Here is a 17421-nt window from a genome sequence, read left to right as displayed (position 1 = left end):
ATAGATGGCCAACAGGAATTTGCTGTATGGCTCAGGAAACTCAAACAGGGGCTCTGTTATCAACCTAGAGGGGTGGGATGGGGAGGGAGATGGGAGGGAGGTTCAAAAGGGAGGGGATATACGTATACCTATGGCTGATTCATGTGGAGGTTTGACAGAAAACAATAAAGTTCTGTAAAGCAATTATCATTCAATAAAAAAATTGTGAACATCTTTAGTACTACAGGCTGTATCCTGGGGAAACTGGAATCACTATGGTGTGTCATTTGGGATTAGAGATGGCTACCTTGGAAAGTGCATGAAGAGCTAGGTTATTAGTATAAATAATGTGGTGAAAGAATAATTACCTACTTATATCTTTGAGGTACGTTTCATTTTTACACATAATTTTTGCCTCTTGGCAAATCATAGGCCTGTGTACTGTGCACCTGCAATGTTACCAACACATGGATATATAGAACAAGGTCTCTGCTCTGGGGCTTTTCTTTGTAATTTTTTTGGGATCCTCTTCTATTATTTCATCACTTTCATTATCAGAACTTTGGTGTTTCTGAGTGAAATGGATTGTCTCTGTGCAGCTTTCAGGAGGCACGGTTCACCCCACCATCTTGTGGCCAGGATGGGCAAAGATGGCAGAGGGCACCCAGAGGTGCTGCTGGCAGATGGAGACTGTACTGCAATCACGAGCTCCAAAGAAACATCAGAGACTTAAATGGAAATATGTGAACATTCTACCCACTGCATTTAATTACTTCTTTAAAAATCTAACATTCCCTTCTCATTTCATAAGTTAATTTAATAAATGCTGATACATAATAAATAATGCAATGGGGATTGATGGCAGTTTGGGACATTTCAGGCTAGAGATAATCAAACCTGAAAGAATGCTTTAATCGGTAGCTGGGAATGTGTCTGGGCTGCAGTTTTCCTGGCTGCAGAGAGGGGAAAGTGCAGGGAGTGTCTGGGTCCCCACACCTCTCCCTGCTTTCCCGGCCTGTCTGCCCCATTCTGGCCTTGGCTGGCAGACGAAGCCTCTGAGCTTCCAGCCCACACTGTGGGGAAGGATGACCCCTAACCTTACACTGTGGAGAAGGAAATGGCAACCCACTCCAGTGTTCTTGCCTGGAGAATCCCAGGGATGGGAGAGCCTGGTGGGCTGCCATCTATGGGGTCGCACAGAGTTGGACACGACTGAAGCGACTTAGCAGCAGCAGCAACCTTACACTGAGCGCTGCCTTTGAGGGTTCTGGTCCCTCCGTCTCTCCTCCTCTCTCCCTCCCTATCATGTATTTGTGGGAGACAGGAGCCAAGTACCCGACCTTAGTCAAGAGGACCAACGTGGTCTGGCCACTCAGGACACTTCACAGGGAGTGGCTACAACAGCAGTCCTGTGTGGTAGGTGAGGGTGGGAAAGGGGCGTGTTGGCTTGGGATACACTTCAAGAAGAATAGCTTCAGTTCAGTTCAGTTCAGTCGCTCAGTCATGTCCAACTCTTTGCGACCCCATGAACTGCAGCATGCCAGGCCTCCCTGTCCATCACCAACTCCCGGAGTTCATTCAAACTCACGTCCATTGAGTCGGTCATGCCATCCAGCCATCTCATCCTCTGTCGTCCCCTTCTCCTCCTGCCCTCAATCCCTCCCAGCATCAGAGTCTTTTCCAATGAGTCAACTCTTCGCATGAGGTGGCCAAAGTACTGGAGTTTCAGCTTTAGCATCACTCCTTCCAAAGAAATCCAGGACTGATCTCCTTTAGAATGGACTGGTTGGATCTCCTTGCAGTCCAAGGGACTCTCAAGAGTCCTCTCCAACACCACGGTTCAAAAGCATCAATTCTTCAGCGCTCAGCTTTCTTCACAGTCCAACTCTCACATCCATACATGACCACTGGAAAAACCATAGCCTTGACTAGACGGACCTTTGTTGGTAAAGTTATGTCTCTGCTTTTCAATATGCTATCTAGGTTGGTCATAACTTTCCTTCCAAGGAGTAAGCGTCTTTTAATTTCATGACTGCAGTCACCATCTGCAGTGATTTTGGAGCCCCCCAAAATAAAGTCTGACACTGTTGCCACTGTTTCCCCATCTATTTCCCATGAAGTGACACTTCAAGAAGAATAGCTTACAGTATCTTTATTTCAGACTTCAAAGTGATTTTAGAATGCAGAGAGCTCAGAAAATTTAAAATCCTCATTAGATAGCTAAGGAGATTGGGGCAATGAAAGGCTAGATAATTTTCCTAAAGTGACCAGGATTACGTGGTTTTGCATCTATTCAAGAGAAGTAGCTGGGTAGGTTAGGCACTGTGCATCGGGTTGGGGCCACAGAGATAAGTCTGATTTATCCCCGACTTCAAGGGTCTCTTGAGATAGTAGAGGATCTACATATCTCCCTTTCTATGTGCTTACCTATCTGTATCATCTGTTATCTCTACTATTATCCATCTATCTATCCACTCATCCCATCTGTCTCCATCACCTTTCCACTCTCTGTTGAGCCAAATAATACATGGCTGTCCAATGAAGGTGGGGATGGGGAAGAACAGCTCAGAGTCTGATATCAGTAACAAAATATCAAACTATACCTTTTTGTGTAATTAAAAAAATATTCTGTCCTCAGGCAAAAGAGAGCTCATCCTGATGGACACTCTTTAATTCAGCCTATTTCCTTCCTGTCTCTTTAAATCAGGTCTTAGTGCCTTGGTCACATTATATGGTTCCACTTGAAAAGCCTTCCACTGATCCTGGATTGTTTCTATTTGAAGCAGGTAGAGACAGAGTTTGAGTTGTAGGTGAAACTTTTTGGGTTATTGTTAATCTGGACAGACGCTGTCTTCATTATTGGAAACACACAGGGGGATGCAATTCTAGTCTGCAAATTCAAGAGCGCCTAATCTGCAAAATATATTGTATTTAATTATTTATTGTCCCAAACCCACTTAAATCCAGTTCTGAGCCTCTGCCTCAGTGCCTAGGGAACTCTGCTTTGTCTGACGAAATCCCACAGCAAGGAGCAGGGGAGGGCTGGGGCCCTCTGCTCTTTGATCACTCTCTGGTTTCTGCTGCTGCCCCTGCGGGAAACCAGCCCAGGGTCTGCTGTCCCCAAGAGCAGCGTACCCTGTGCCCCGGAGGTGACAGTGTTCCAGAAGATACTGGATCTTTTCGCTTCTCTCCTGCGGCTCTGCTCTCCAAACCCTAAACGCAGTGGTGAGATTAGGTCTGGCTTTCAAACAAGATGAGGAGAAATCTCCAGAAACAGTGCAGAAATCTCAGCGGCCAAGAGTTAAGAAGATGTTCTGGTTAAAGTCAGAGCATAAAGGCAATAAAAAAATTAATTGTTGTCTCAGAAATAATTAACGATGAGTGTAAACTCCAAAGCCCTGAGGCAGAATTTCATTGCCCCTTGGTGCTGATGGAAGCTGCACTGGACATCTCTGATCCATACCAATAGACACGGCCAGTGATTACATCTGAGAGGGGGCAGCGTGGAGTGTCCTGGTCATTTCTTCCTTAACCCACAGTGAGATTCCTCCTCTCCTTCTTTCTTTTGGTCTTTGTCTTTCTTAGTTTTGTAAGCTAAGCTAACGTATAATTTTTGCTTCAGCCTTTTGTCTTTAAACTGAGGTATGGCAAAACCAATACAATATTGTAAAGTAAAAAAAAAAAAAGATGAATAAAGTCTGAGGATCTAATGTAAAACATGGAAAAGAAAATAAAAGGCATTTACCATCTCAAAAACAAAACAAAACAAAACAAAAAAAACTGTACCTGACCCAACTCATCTAGATGTGACCACTGGCCAATTAAAAATCAATTTTAAAAAAGCTATGGCCACTCCTGCCTGGTTTGTGGCAATTATCGCTTAGCTTCCTGCTTGCAGCTTTCTCCGAGTTTTCTTCTTATTTAATTGACAGGCATGACTGCTCAGGCCTAAGTCGGGTGGTGGGACCGCCTGATTCTCTTCTCTCCTGAAATGATGACGACACAGGCCTGCTGACACCCGGCGCGGCTCGTCCGTGGTTCAGGTTCCGGCACGTCAGTCTCCTCATCAGCCCCGACGCCGGGGCCTGAGCTGTGCCAGCCTCTGCCTGGTGGTGCAGTCCTCCGCTTGGAGAGTTTGTTTTCTCCTATTTTCCATCCAAAGGGTATCGACTGTGATTTCCGTTTTGCGGTTTCTCCTGCTGTGACCTATCACTAGAGGCTCATAATGGTGGCTTCGTTAAGAAATATTAGCTGGGTTGATTTGCTAAAGAAGCAAAGGAAATAAAATATTTTCATACTCATTTTTGTAGCTACTGCAATTAAAATCAGCAGAATCCTGACTCAAGAATGCAAAACAATTGGATTTCTTTTTTGGGGGACGGTGCAAATTTCCAAATCACCTCAGAATGTACAAAAGGTAATGGAAGATATGTGCTGATTTGACATTATAGGATTTTATGTTCTTTAATATGTAAATTGTCTTTTTTCAAGTTTTATATCTGTAGAAGTGAAACTCGCTCAGTCATGTCTGACTCTTTGTGACCCCATGGACTGTAGCCTGCTAGGCTCCTATGTCCACGGAATTCTCCAGTCAAGAATACTGAAGCGGGTAGCCATTCCCTTCTCCAGGGGATCTTCCCAACCCAGGGATTGAACCCAGGTCTCCCACATTGCAGGCAGATTCTTTACCATCTGAGCCGCCAAGGAAGCCTATATCTGTAGAAGGACAGTCCTAAATATTATAATCATGCACACACACACACACACACACTATATATATGTATATATATATAGGCTTCCCAGCTGGCTCAGTGGGTAATGAATCCATTTGAAATGCAGGAAACACTGGAGATGAGGATTCAATCATTGGGTCAGGGAGATTCCCTGGAGGAGGACATGGCAACCTACTCCAGTATTCTTGCCTGGAGAATCCCATGGACAGAGGAGCCTGACAGGTTACAGTCTATAGGCTTGAGAAGAGCTGGACACCACCAAAGCGACTGGACACACACATACACAGACACACACTATATATACTATACAGTTATATATAACATATAGTATCTATGTTACATGTATGTTGTTGTTGTTTAGTTGCGAAGTTGAGTCCTCCTCTTTTGTAGGCTCCTCTGTCCATGGGATTTCTTAGGCAAGAATACTGGAGTGGGTTGACATTTACCTTCTCCAGGGCATCTTCCCAACCTAGGGATTGAACCCAGGCCTCTTGCAATGGCAGGTGGGGAAGTCCATGTCACATGTCTACACACACCTATGTATGTGTTTTTACAAGCAGATTCTAGTTCTCGTTTTTACTGCTCCATTTACCAGCTGAAGACCTGACTCAGGCCTTCCACACCTGCAGCCCTCACCTCCCCTCCACCCACTCCCTGGAAGTCAAGGCTTTTAATAAAGCCTCCACTTAGATGTTCTTTGTTCACATCCCACTCTGACGAGTCTAAGTGGCCTCTCTGTGAAGTGGTCTCTGTGTCTGCATGAAGAGATAAGAATTAGGCAGCTGACCCTCTGGATTTTGGGTCATCCTGAGGGGCAGCCTAGTAGGATCAAGTCCTGTCCCCTGCCCCATCAGAGGATCTTATCTGGGCCCCACCTGAGAGATAGAAATTATTTAAAAAAAAGCAATTCTAAGATGGGTTTTTTTCCTCTTATTATTCTGGAATCAAATTAAGGTTTGCTTATCAGAGAAGCAAGGTAATCAATACAAGTTCTTTAAAAATATTTCTGCTAGACAAAGCAACATTCAATAATAAATTATATGGAAAATGAACTGTAAATTAGAAAAAGACAAGCAGCCTCTGACAGGTAAAAAGGACCTTGTAATTACTTTTATCTAGGAAGACAGACCCACAAACAGAGTGAAGTTTTAAATTAGTTTGCTCATTAAGAATGTCTCTTGTATGAAAGCCAGCATTATCTCTTTAATTAGAAAGAACCTGACTTTTGAAGATATTTAAGCCAAATCACCATAAAACGCTGGATGAAATTGCTGCAAATCTCCACTAAAAAAAAGAAAAAAGATTTGGATATTTGATATCCTGTTGGGTGAACCCAGAATGATCTCTGTTTGTTTCCAAGGCAAACCATTCAATATCATGGTAATCCAAGTCTATGCCCTGACCAGTAATGCTGAAGAAGCTGAAGTTGAATGGTTCTATGAAGACTTACAAGACCTTTCAGGACTAACACCCTAAAAGGATGTCCTGTTCACTATAGGGGACTGGAATGCAAAAGTAGGAAGTCAAGAAACACCTGTGTAACAGGCAAGTTTGGCCTTGGAGTACAGAATGAAGCAGGGCAAAGGCTAATAGAGTTTTGCCAAGAGAATGCACTGGTCATAGCAAACACCCTCTTCCAACAACACAAAAGAAGACTCTACACATGTGCCCGGGTCCAGCCCCAGTGGATCCAGGGAATTCGAAGCAGGGACGGCGTGGGCGAGGATCAGGAAACAATTGCTTAATTAAATGTTAATTAAGGATATAAAGAGTGGTTAAATAAGGATAGCTCAGTGAGGAAATTCAGTGGAGAAAGGCTGAAATAAGGATAGCTCAGTGAGGAAATTCAGTGGAGAAAGGCTGAAATAAGGATGGCTTAGTGAGGAAATTCAGTGGAGAAAAGAGGCTGAATAATTCAGCCAGAAGGTGAGAGAAAGAACGACATGGGGAGACCAAGCTTCGGTGAATAAGGCCGGCACTTTATTTTCCAAAGTAGCTTTTATACCTTAAGTTATGCATAGAAGATAATGGGGGAAGGGGTAGAGTCATGCAGTAAGCCAGGCTTTCTTCCTGCAAACTTATCATATGCAAAAGTTTAGGTGATTTGCATCATCTTCTGGCCTGGAGGCTTGTTAACATTTTAAGACCCTTTCTTCAGAAAACTTATTTTTCTCTAAAGGTGATTAGTCAGGCGCCACCCTCCAAAAGCATTAGATAAAGTTGCATTCCTGTAGGGCAAAGGTGTGGTGGGCTACAATAAGAAAAAGAATTAACTCAAGGGTCTAAGGTTACAAACATTAAAGCTACTACTTACACCAATTATATTAATCAATACACTGCCAGGGACACAGCAGGTAAGGGATATGGAGACTTAGCAGCAAACATTGGCCCAACAAGTGAAAAACCCTTCACCAATACAATTTCTAATCAATCTTTTAACTGCTCAAAGGAATCTGTGTTTAGACAGTTTAGAACATCTCATGCCTCTCACAGTTGGGAGGCTCTGAACAATCACATGTGGCCGGAAAAACCTATTCAGGCAGGCTAGAGGACTTCCAAAGGAGTTTATAGGTTGAAACACTGTCACACCCAGGAATTATTAACTGGAGCTGTAAGTTAACTCTTTTTTCAGAGAGAGGTAGTGGGGGACAGCCCCCCGTAAAGTCAGAGGTGTAGGTGAGAGCACAAAGCAGAAAGTAGGCAGACTCTGGTTTTGGGGGTAGATGCTCGAGAATTTCCAGGGGGACTCCTGAGGCTCGATCCCGCCTTTGCGTATGCCGAGCCTCCTTCCTCATGACCTTTGCCATGGGCGGAGTTCCTCACACTGGCTCACGCTAGCTCCCGGCACACATGGACATCACCAAATGGCCAACATTGAAATCAGATTGATTATATTCTTTGCAGCCAAAGATGGAGAAGCTCTATACAGTCAGCAGAAACAAGACCGGGAGCTGACTGTGGCTCAGATCATGAACTCCTTATTGCCAAATTGAGACTTAAATTGAAGAGTGGGGAAAACCGCTAGACCGTTCAGGTATGACCTAAATCAAATTCCTTATGATTATACAGTGGAAGTGACAAATAGATTTAAGGGACCAGATCTGATAGACAGAGTGACAGAGGTTTGTGACACTGAACAGGAGACAGGGATTAAGACCATCTCCAAGGGAGAAAGCAATGGCACCCCACTCCAGTACTGTTGCCTGGAAAACCCATGGACAGAGGAGCCTGGTGGGCTGCAGTCCATGGGGTGGCTAAGAGTCAGACACGACTGAGGGACTTCACTTTCACTTTTCACTTTCATGCATTGGAGAAGGAAATGGCAACCCACTCCAGTGTTCTTGCCTGGAGAATCCCATGGACGGAGAAGCCTGGTAGGCTGCAGTCCATGGGGTCGCACAGAGTCGGACACGACTGAAGTGACTTAGCAGCAGCAGCAGCAAGGAAAAAAAATGCAAAAAAGTAAAATGATTGTCTGAGGAGGTCTTACAAATAGCTGTGAAAAGAAGAGAAGCAAAAAGCAAAGGAGAAAAGGAAAGGTATGCCCATTTGAACGCAGAGTTCCAAAGAATAGCAAGGAGAGATAAGAAAGCCTTCTTCAATAATCAGTGCAAAGAAACAGAGGAAAACAACAGAATGGGAAAGACTAGATATCTCTTCAAGCAAATTAGAGATATCAATGGAACATTTCATGCAAAGATGGGCTCAATAAAGGATAGAAATGGTATGGACCTAACAGAAGCAGAAGATATTAAGAAGAGGTGGCAAGAATACACAGAATAACTGTACAAGAAAGAACTTCATGACCCAGATAATCACGATGGTGTGATCACTGACCTAGAGTCAGACATCCTGGAATGTGAAGTCAAGTGAGCCTTAGGAAACATCACTACGAACAAAGCTAGTGGAGGTGATGGAATTCCAGTTGAGCTATTTCAAATCCTGAAAGATTATGTTATTAAAGTGCTGCACTCAATATGCCAGCAAATTTGGAAAACTCAGCAATGGCCACAGGACTGGAAAAGGTCAGTTTTCATTCTGATCCCAAAGAAAGGCAATGCCAAAGAATTGATACTTTTGAACTGTGGTGTTGGAGAAAACTCTTGAGAGTCCCCTGGACTGCAAGGAGATCCAACCAGTCCATCCTAAAGGAGATCAGTCCTGGGTGTTCACTGGAATGACTGATGCCGAAGCTGAAATTCCAGTACTTTGGCCGCCTGAAGCGAAGAGCTGACTCATTTGAAAAGACCCTGATGCTGGGAAAGATTGACGGCAGGAGAAGAAGTTGACAACAGAGGATGAGATGGCTGGATGGCATCACCGACTCAATGGACATGGGTTTGGGTGGACTCTGGGAGTTGGTGATGGACAGGGAGGTCTGGTGTGCTGTGGTTCTAGGGGTTGCAAAGAGTCGGATACGACTGAGCTACTGAACTGACCTGGCTGAACCCAGTCTGTGTAAAAACATTTCTCCTGATAAACACTTCTCTTGATAATTTGAAAAGTGTATCTGTATATACTTGATTGACAGCTGGAGCAGATTTTCTGTCTGGGCCCCAGCTTCATGCTGTTCCTTGACAAGAAAGCATATGAAGCCAAGAAGGCAGAAGTGGGCCACCTCTAGGAATGCAAAGTCTCAGATAGTTTTGAGGTTCCTATTCATACCAGTGGTGTCAAGCTGTGTGAGAATGTGTGTGGAATCTGGAGTGTGGAAAGGCCAGTTTATTTGCCCTGCATCCCAGCCTGTGTGAGGGCTGAGCCCAGAGAAGAGGCAGGTGTTCCCAGTGGTCCCTATTCATCCACCCCAAAACCTTAAAAACATTCAAACTTGGCCAATATTCCAGATTGGTTTCTACTATTAATACAATGTGGTTATTATCACTTGCTGTTTATTCACTAAATTGTGTCTGACTCTTTTGAGACCCCCATAGACTATAGCCCCCAGGCTCCTCCATCCATGGGATTTCCCAGGCAAGAATACTCGAGTGGGTTGCCATTTCCTCCTCCAGGGGATCTTCCTGACTCAGGGATTGAACCTGTGTCTCCTGTATTGGCAGGCGGATTCTTACCGCTGAGCCACCTGGGAAACTCCTATTATCACTTGAATTCCACAAAATGACACTTGTGCTGAACAGCATTTACTTCTTTCTATTATCCTGAGGAAATGTCTGAAACTTCCATAATTTGGGGGGAATGTTAACTAAATCACTACATGTCACCTACCGACATCAACACATAAAAAGTAATTTGCCTAATTGTTTATCAACCTCATTTTTTATAAATGTGAATGTTAACTAGAAAGAAATGTATCACCCTTGTCAATAACACTGGTGGGAATTTCAGAGTAAAGATGGAATGTATTATACATAAGTGTCTTTATTCTCAGAGAGATTAAATTTCATTATTATAAATAAAATTTATTAAACTGTTAAAGCTACCATATCCCAAAGATGGGGGAAGTCAATAATCCAGAGGTGTTAATTCTATATTCTAATTCATTTGTCTACATTCTTCTACATCTAATCAAGGTACTCCTCATGCAAAGAAGTACAGGGCTTATAAGGAGTTACTGACCATTTTTAAGTCAGAAGAACTGCCTAGATTGATGATAATTGAAAACAAAACAGATTCCTACCCAACTATACCCATGAAATGCAAAGATTGCTCTCAGCTATTAAGAACTGAAATAACCTCTCTCCATAATAATTTAACACAAAATAAAGAAAATCAGGAGCTTCTAGACTTTGTAAAAATGGCAAGCTAGCTTGAGGTGCTGGCTTCGTTCTCCTCAAAATAAAGTTAAGAAGTAGTAGTAATAGGTGAGAAAGGAAAGCTTGGGGATGCTGGCAAGTTACCAAAAAATTACAGTGAGAAACCTCTGGGTATTTTGGAGCCTATTTTGTTGCTCATTGAGCTGAGGGAGTCTGGAGGAGAAACTTTTTGTTTATGCTTCCCTCTTTTCCCTCTTCTGAGCTGCATTGAGACAAGCGACCGTCTGCTCCTTTGTGGAAGAAAGAGCAACCTCAGAGGTGGTTACAGAGTCTGTGGAGCTGGGGTTGATACCAGGGCAGCAAAAGCCTTCCCCAGGTGGAGGCTTTGTGAAAACAGGTGTGGGCAGACATGAAACAGATTGACGATGGCGTCTTTAACAGTAACACTGGGGGGAAGAGGCCAGTAAGAATATTTCTAAATATGAAGATGTACGACTTGGAGTTTAAATTTTATCTAACAGATGGTTACAAAAATGTGGGAATGCAATAAATATTTTTGCACTGACAGTCTCAGACATTTTACTACATAAAGACACATATTGAAAATGCATTTATGAGATACATTGACGAGATCTGCTTATGAATGAAGAGAATTAAATCCACTTGAGTTGATGTGGAACATCTTTTCGTGTGCTTGTTTGCCATCTGTATTCAGGTTCTTTGTAGCATAAGTGGTTTGTGAATATTTTCTGTAGTCTGTTTTTTCTTTCCTTTTCTATGTCTTTTGTGAGCAAAAGTTTTTAACTTTTATGGGGTCCAATTTATTAATTTTTCTAGTATGGATTTTGTTTTCAGTTTCAAGCATAAGATGCTCTACATGTTTTAAGATTTTACCTAATAATTTATTTCAATTCAGTGCAGTCGCTCACTAGTGTCCGACTCTTTGTGACCCCATGAACCGCAGCATGCCAGGCCTCCCTGTCCATCACCAACTCCCAGAGTCCACCCAAACCCATGTCCATTGAGTCGGTGATGCCATCCAACCATCTCACCCTCTGTCGTCCCCTTCTCCTCCTGCCCTCAATCTTTCCCAGCATCAGAGTCTTTTCAAATGAGTCAGCTCTTCGCATCAGGTGGCCAAAGTATTGGAGTTTCAGCTTCAGCATCAGTCTTTCCAGTGAACACCCAGGACTGAACTCCTTTAGGATGGACTGGTTGGATCTCCTTGTAGTCCAAGGGACTCTCAAGAGTCTTCTCCAACACCACAGTTCAAAAGCATCAATTCTTCGAGTAATTATAAATTGTACTGTTTTTTCATTTCAGCTTCTACATATTTCTTGTAGATAAAAATGCAACTTATTTTTATATGTTGAACTTATATCCTGCAGCCTTATTGACCTCACTTATTAGTTTTAGGATATTTTTCTTTTTATTTTTTAGATTCCATGAAATTTTCTATGTGAATCATGACATCTACACATAGAGATAGCTTTAGGTATTCTTTTTTAATCTAAAGACTTTTCTTGCTTTATTGCAATAACTAGGACTTCTAGTACTATGTTGAATATGAATGGTAAGAGCAGATGTTATTGCCTTGTTCCCAACATTAGAGAGAAAATATTTAGCCTTTTATCATGATGTATGATCTTAGCTGATTTTTTGTTTCTTTTTAAAATAGAAGCTGTTTATCAAGTTGAAGTATTTTTCCTTTTTAAAAAACTTTCTGAGGCTTTAATCACCAGTTGTGTTAGATTTTTTCCAACATTCTTCCTCCTTGTCAGAGCAGTCAGTCCCAAATGGAAACTATGGACACAGCTCCATCTTGGCTGTCAGACACCTGGTGAGTCTGGCACCCTGAGGAGGGTCATCTTCGAAGGGCTGAGCCAGGTGACAGTCACCCTGTGCGGCAACTATCACAGGCATCCAGGGAAGAGAGGAGGCATTGTCCACAAATGCCTCTACAGCCACAGATTTGTGTTTGGTTGAGAATGCTGTGCACCAACTGCTTCTCCCAGAGGTGACGGTGAGTGGCTGTCAGCAGTTACAGTGAGAAGCCTTCAGCCACAGCGCCTCTTTCCTGACCCGTCCCTTCTAGGCGATGTCCCCTGCGGCCCATTCCTACCATCCTGTCCTTCTTGTGTTCCCACAGGTCCATCTCAGCCAGCATCCCCAAGTACGCTCTGTCAGGGGTTTTTAACCCACTCAAGCAGGACCCCTCCCCAAGCTTACAGAAGACCTTTTGGCTAAGAAATTGCTCCTTGGTAGGAAAGTCTAGCCCCATAATGAGACACTTAGAGAGGAAGACTCTGTTTCCCAGGAATTATACTGCTGCTGACCTGCCCTTGCCCTGTGGCCTCTCCTACTATTTAGGTCAATGATTCCAGCCCCAACCTTTCAACAGAGGAAGACCTGGATGTGAATAAAGATTGAAAGTCTTAAACATACAAATTAAAATATATGTACAAAATTGTCAAGTAGGTTTTGGGTCACATTGGTTAATCCTCAAATATTTTAATCCTGTACAAGTATGTGAACCAGCAGGTTGCTGTTTAGAAATTAAATCAACAGTGATGTCACTCTCATAGTTTTTATGATAATGAGAAAATAAATTCCCCAAAGTGGTTTTTCATTTGCACTGGTTTTCACTTAAAATGATGGCTTTAAAGGAGACCATGTAGATAAAATGAGTAAACATGAGATCTGTCCAATCAAAAGGAATTATGACTTAATTATCAGTTTTAATTGCTATGGTTATCATTTGATTGTTGAAAAAGGCCAGGATCTCAGGGAGGTCAGAGAAACGTGACAAAGGTATTCATATTTTGACCTTTCTGAGGAAGCTAATTAGCTCAGCTTTATCAAATGCTATCACGACCCTGTTCCCTCAATGTATGAATAAATTATTACACTCCCACTTTGAAGGCAATTAGAAAAAGTATCTCACCCACTGAAAAATTTTCTAATACTGTATAATAGAGAACTTTAACAGTTCTTCCAACTCAAGACTCTTTTTAAAAGCTCGCACTTGGGATTCAACAAAGGAAGAGTTTTCTAATGAAGCCTAAATACTAAGTCTGTTGTGCATTTGAGTTAACAAGTGAAAGAAATCTGGGAATTAGAACAAAGCTTTGCCTGGTTTCTCTTCATTTTTAAGAAGAATGATACAGGGAATTGCTTTTCTTTTACTAAAGAAGTTTGGAAACTTACCCAGTTGGCTAACTCTCTATTTTCAGAAAACAACTGTCTTATTTCTGCTTTATACATCATTTTCTATGAAGTGCTTAAAGTTCTCCTTGGTCTAGTCTGCTGCTGAGTTTCAAATAAATATCCCTTGAGGCTCAGGGATGCTGGAGACCATTTGTTGTATCAAACATGAAGCCCAAGAAAAACAGCATCTTAATTTTAAGGAGGCATTATTCACAAAATAAATAGGGTAATAGTCATGAGATTCCAATATTCTTTAATCTTAAATGAGATTTCTAAATTCTCAAAGCAACTTTGTTAGAAACAGCTATAGAGATCCTTTAAAATGAACAAAAACGTCACTTTTGAAGGGCAGAAGGATTCCTGTTGAACACTGTGCTGAGAAAGAACTGTGGGAGAACCAGGGTTGGGGGAAAAGATCAGCTTGCCAGGTATTAATTTTTGGTCCTTATCAGATATTCAAGCAAAATGTCAAAGAAGCAGTTGGACATAGGATTCTGCAGTAAAAATGCGAGGGACAAGAGGTCTGAAAGCCTAGGAAAGTTACAGGCAGTCGGAGCTTAGAGACATAACCTTGGTGGGGGTGTCACTGGTTTTCAGATGGCATTAAAGTCATAGTCCCAGGTGAGACCATCAAAAAACAGTGCAGATGCCAAAGAGAAAAAGGATGAAAGATAAAGTGACGTGTTTTCTATATCCAAACATCACACTTTTTGTGACAAAAGAAAGTCAAAATGCAAACAAAGCCCCAGATTGGATAAACCATTTGCAAAGTTTGTAGCTACCTTGTAAGTTGTAGAGCACTACATTTATAATCATAAAAAGGAGCTCATATTTTTATGCACAAGGTTTCTCGGGGCTAATCCACAGCAGCTCCTTAGTCTCTTGAATGAGTCACCCTCCTTCAGGTGTTAAAATCCACTGCGTTCAAGTCCAGGAGTCCGAGTCCTCAGGCCTCGCCAGGCACTCTGGCTGCTAAATTTTTTGAGACAGAAACCTGCAAGGCTTGGCATCCTCAGACACAAACTACTGCAAAATAATCAGCTGCAAGAAAGAAGGGGCCCTAAACCATCAGCAGCTCCTGAAGAGCACTGTACAACATGGAATCATAGTTTGATTTCCACGGGACTGGACTTAAAGCTTCAGGTGGGTTGTTTAGAATCAAAATAGAATCTATGACTTGGCTGATCACTTAACTTCATTTGGCAAGAGCTTTCTGAGGAATGTAAACAATGACAAATGGAAAGCTTTTTACTTCTGCCAACAGGAAGGAAAATTGGTAAATAAGTGGTCTTGCCTATTTCCCTGTTTGAGTTTATTTTTCAGATTTGTTGTATTTCCTTTTGATCACCATAACTGCCCTGCCTGCATGAGCTTTGCTCCTCTGAGAAATAACTTTATATGAAGAGGAGGGTGCCAAGTCTCTTTTATTGTTTAACATTTTTTTGAATATAGGAAGATTTTCAAACTAACTTTTCCAACCCCTTGTCTTCCCTTAAGTGTTAAAGGATTACCTGAAAGGATTACAAGCAGGAAAAAGAATTTTCTCTTCTCTACAAGCCTGGCTGGAGAAGCAGCCAAGCCCCCGACAATGTGACTATTGATTATAGTTCATATTTTCACACCTACAATTTGAGAAAGAGTCCTAGAAAAGAAAAGGTGTGTCAACACATAATCATGGAGCTATTTAAAGGTGCTGTGAGGTTAAAGTTACAAAAATAATCCAGCCTATTATTTAGAATAACCATCAGTCAGAATATGGCAAGTTGTCAATGTGGTTTTATAACATTTTCCGTTCCTATTAACCCCAATGGGGATTTAATTACTATTTAAATGACAAAAGGTGCATGGGAACATTTCTATAACAGTTTATATAATCAAGTCTTTTTACTGTTGCACCATGGGTTCTTCTCACTTTTCACAGTCTTTGCTTACATCAGATGAGCAGTGCAATGCTCATTAACAGCTGCTTTTTCACCCATAAACCTCCATCTTCCGAGCAAGTCAGTGTTGGCCTGTCTGCTCCCTCCCTGCCCGGCTCTAAGGATGGGATGATTTTAACTCTGGATGCCTCATCTAGGGCATATTTTATGGTGGGAGGCAGGTCATAACTACAAAGAGAAGGTCTTCTATGTATTTTGGGAAGGTCTGCAGACAGTGTCCAGAGCAGAAGACATTTTTTGGCTCCGTGAAGCTCATGGCTCTCGAGCCCTCCCACTGAAAGGCAGGCACATGCCTTTTGGTCCCATGTGGATTTAGCCTGGACATTTTAAGAACTTGTATCCCTTTGGGAAGGAATTTGTCCACCTGACAATCATTCTGCCTTTATATCTTAACTACAGAAACTCAATTTTTCTTCTGGTTTCCAATGTTCCCAGTTCAAACACCATTATTTCCTAACTGTTTTCTTATCAAGACGTAAAAGTGTGAGTGTTAGTCGCTCTGTTGTGTCTCTTTGTGACCCCATGGACTGTAACCCGCCAGGCTCCTCTGTCTATGGGATTCTCCAGGCAGGAATATTGGGGTGGGTAGCTATTCCCTTCTCCAGTGGTAACAATTTGACAAATTCTTGGCCAATGAGACATGAGGATAAACCACTTTGTGAATTTTCTGGAAAAACTTTAAAAAATACCAGATATAGATGACGTATTATCTTTGCTCTTAGTCCCATCTCTCCCTCCTGCCTGGGACATAGGCTTGATGCATGGAAGTACAGCAGCCGTCTTGGGACTGTGAAGATGAAATCTTTATGTTAAAGAAGGCAGTGTAGACAAGACAAAAGGAAGTCTGAGAGTGGATGATATTACATAACATCTGCAGCCCTAACCACCCTGTCACTTGACTTCTCCATCTGTGAGAAAAATCTGTGCACATTTAAGCCACTGTTATTCAGGATTCTGCTCATTTGTAGCCACATGCAGCATCAATTGACTCAAGCCTCTATTAATTTTAGTATTTTCACAAGCATGTGAAGCGGTAAAAATTAACAAATATGTGATTATTGCTTAGAGAATGAAACTGGTTATTATTGAGATGGCTCCACCCCAGGCCGATGAATCAGAGTTTTGATGATGGGTTTGAGAATTTATAGTTTTCCAAATGTCCAGGTGGCTCAGCGGTAAAGAATCTGCCTGGCAAGAAGGAAATATGGTTTCTATCTGATCCCTGGGTTGGGAAGATCCCCCGGAGAAAGAAATGCAATCCACTCCAGTATCTTGCCTGGGGAATCCCATGGACAGAGAAGCCTGCTAGGCTGCAGTCCATGGTAGTCGCAAAAGAATCAGACATGACTGAGCAATTAAACACCACCACCACCACCAACACAATGTCCTCAGGTAATTGTAATTGACTTGGAGTGAAAATCAACTTTGAGAAACCACAAATAGAACTTTCAGCTGAACATTATCTTAAAGACTGGACTTAAAGTGCACAGATAACAGTGCACGAAAGGTTCAGGCTCACACATCGTCAAGGATAGAAAGCCATTCTGAGCAGCGCACACTGAAGGCTAGGCAGCATGCAGGAGGGGACGCAGGAACCCTCTCACCCCATTCAACCTCAGACAGTATTGGAGTATCAGGCGTAAGCTTAACGAAATCACGATAAAAAGCAACTTAGTACCTGCGAAGGACAAATTCTGCTTTTAGTTACTTGAGAAATCTGTGAACTCATTGAGGAAGGAACTGCCTTTTCACCCTGGGTTCCTAGCATTCATTAGCAATGATGTGGTGTTTATTTTTATGATGACCAAAAATAATAAAAATTCTACTGTGACAACAACCCCGACTTGGAGA

The sequence above is a fragment of the Bubalus kerabau genome, chromosome 2 (assembly GCF_029407905.1).
Source record: "Bubalus kerabau isolate K-KA32 ecotype Philippines breed swamp buffalo chromosome 2, PCC_UOA_SB_1v2, whole genome shotgun sequence".
Classification (NCBI taxonomy): Eukaryota; Metazoa; Chordata; class Mammalia; order Artiodactyla; family Bovidae; genus Bubalus; species Bubalus kerabau.
Note: the sequence above shows the minus strand (reverse complement) of the source record.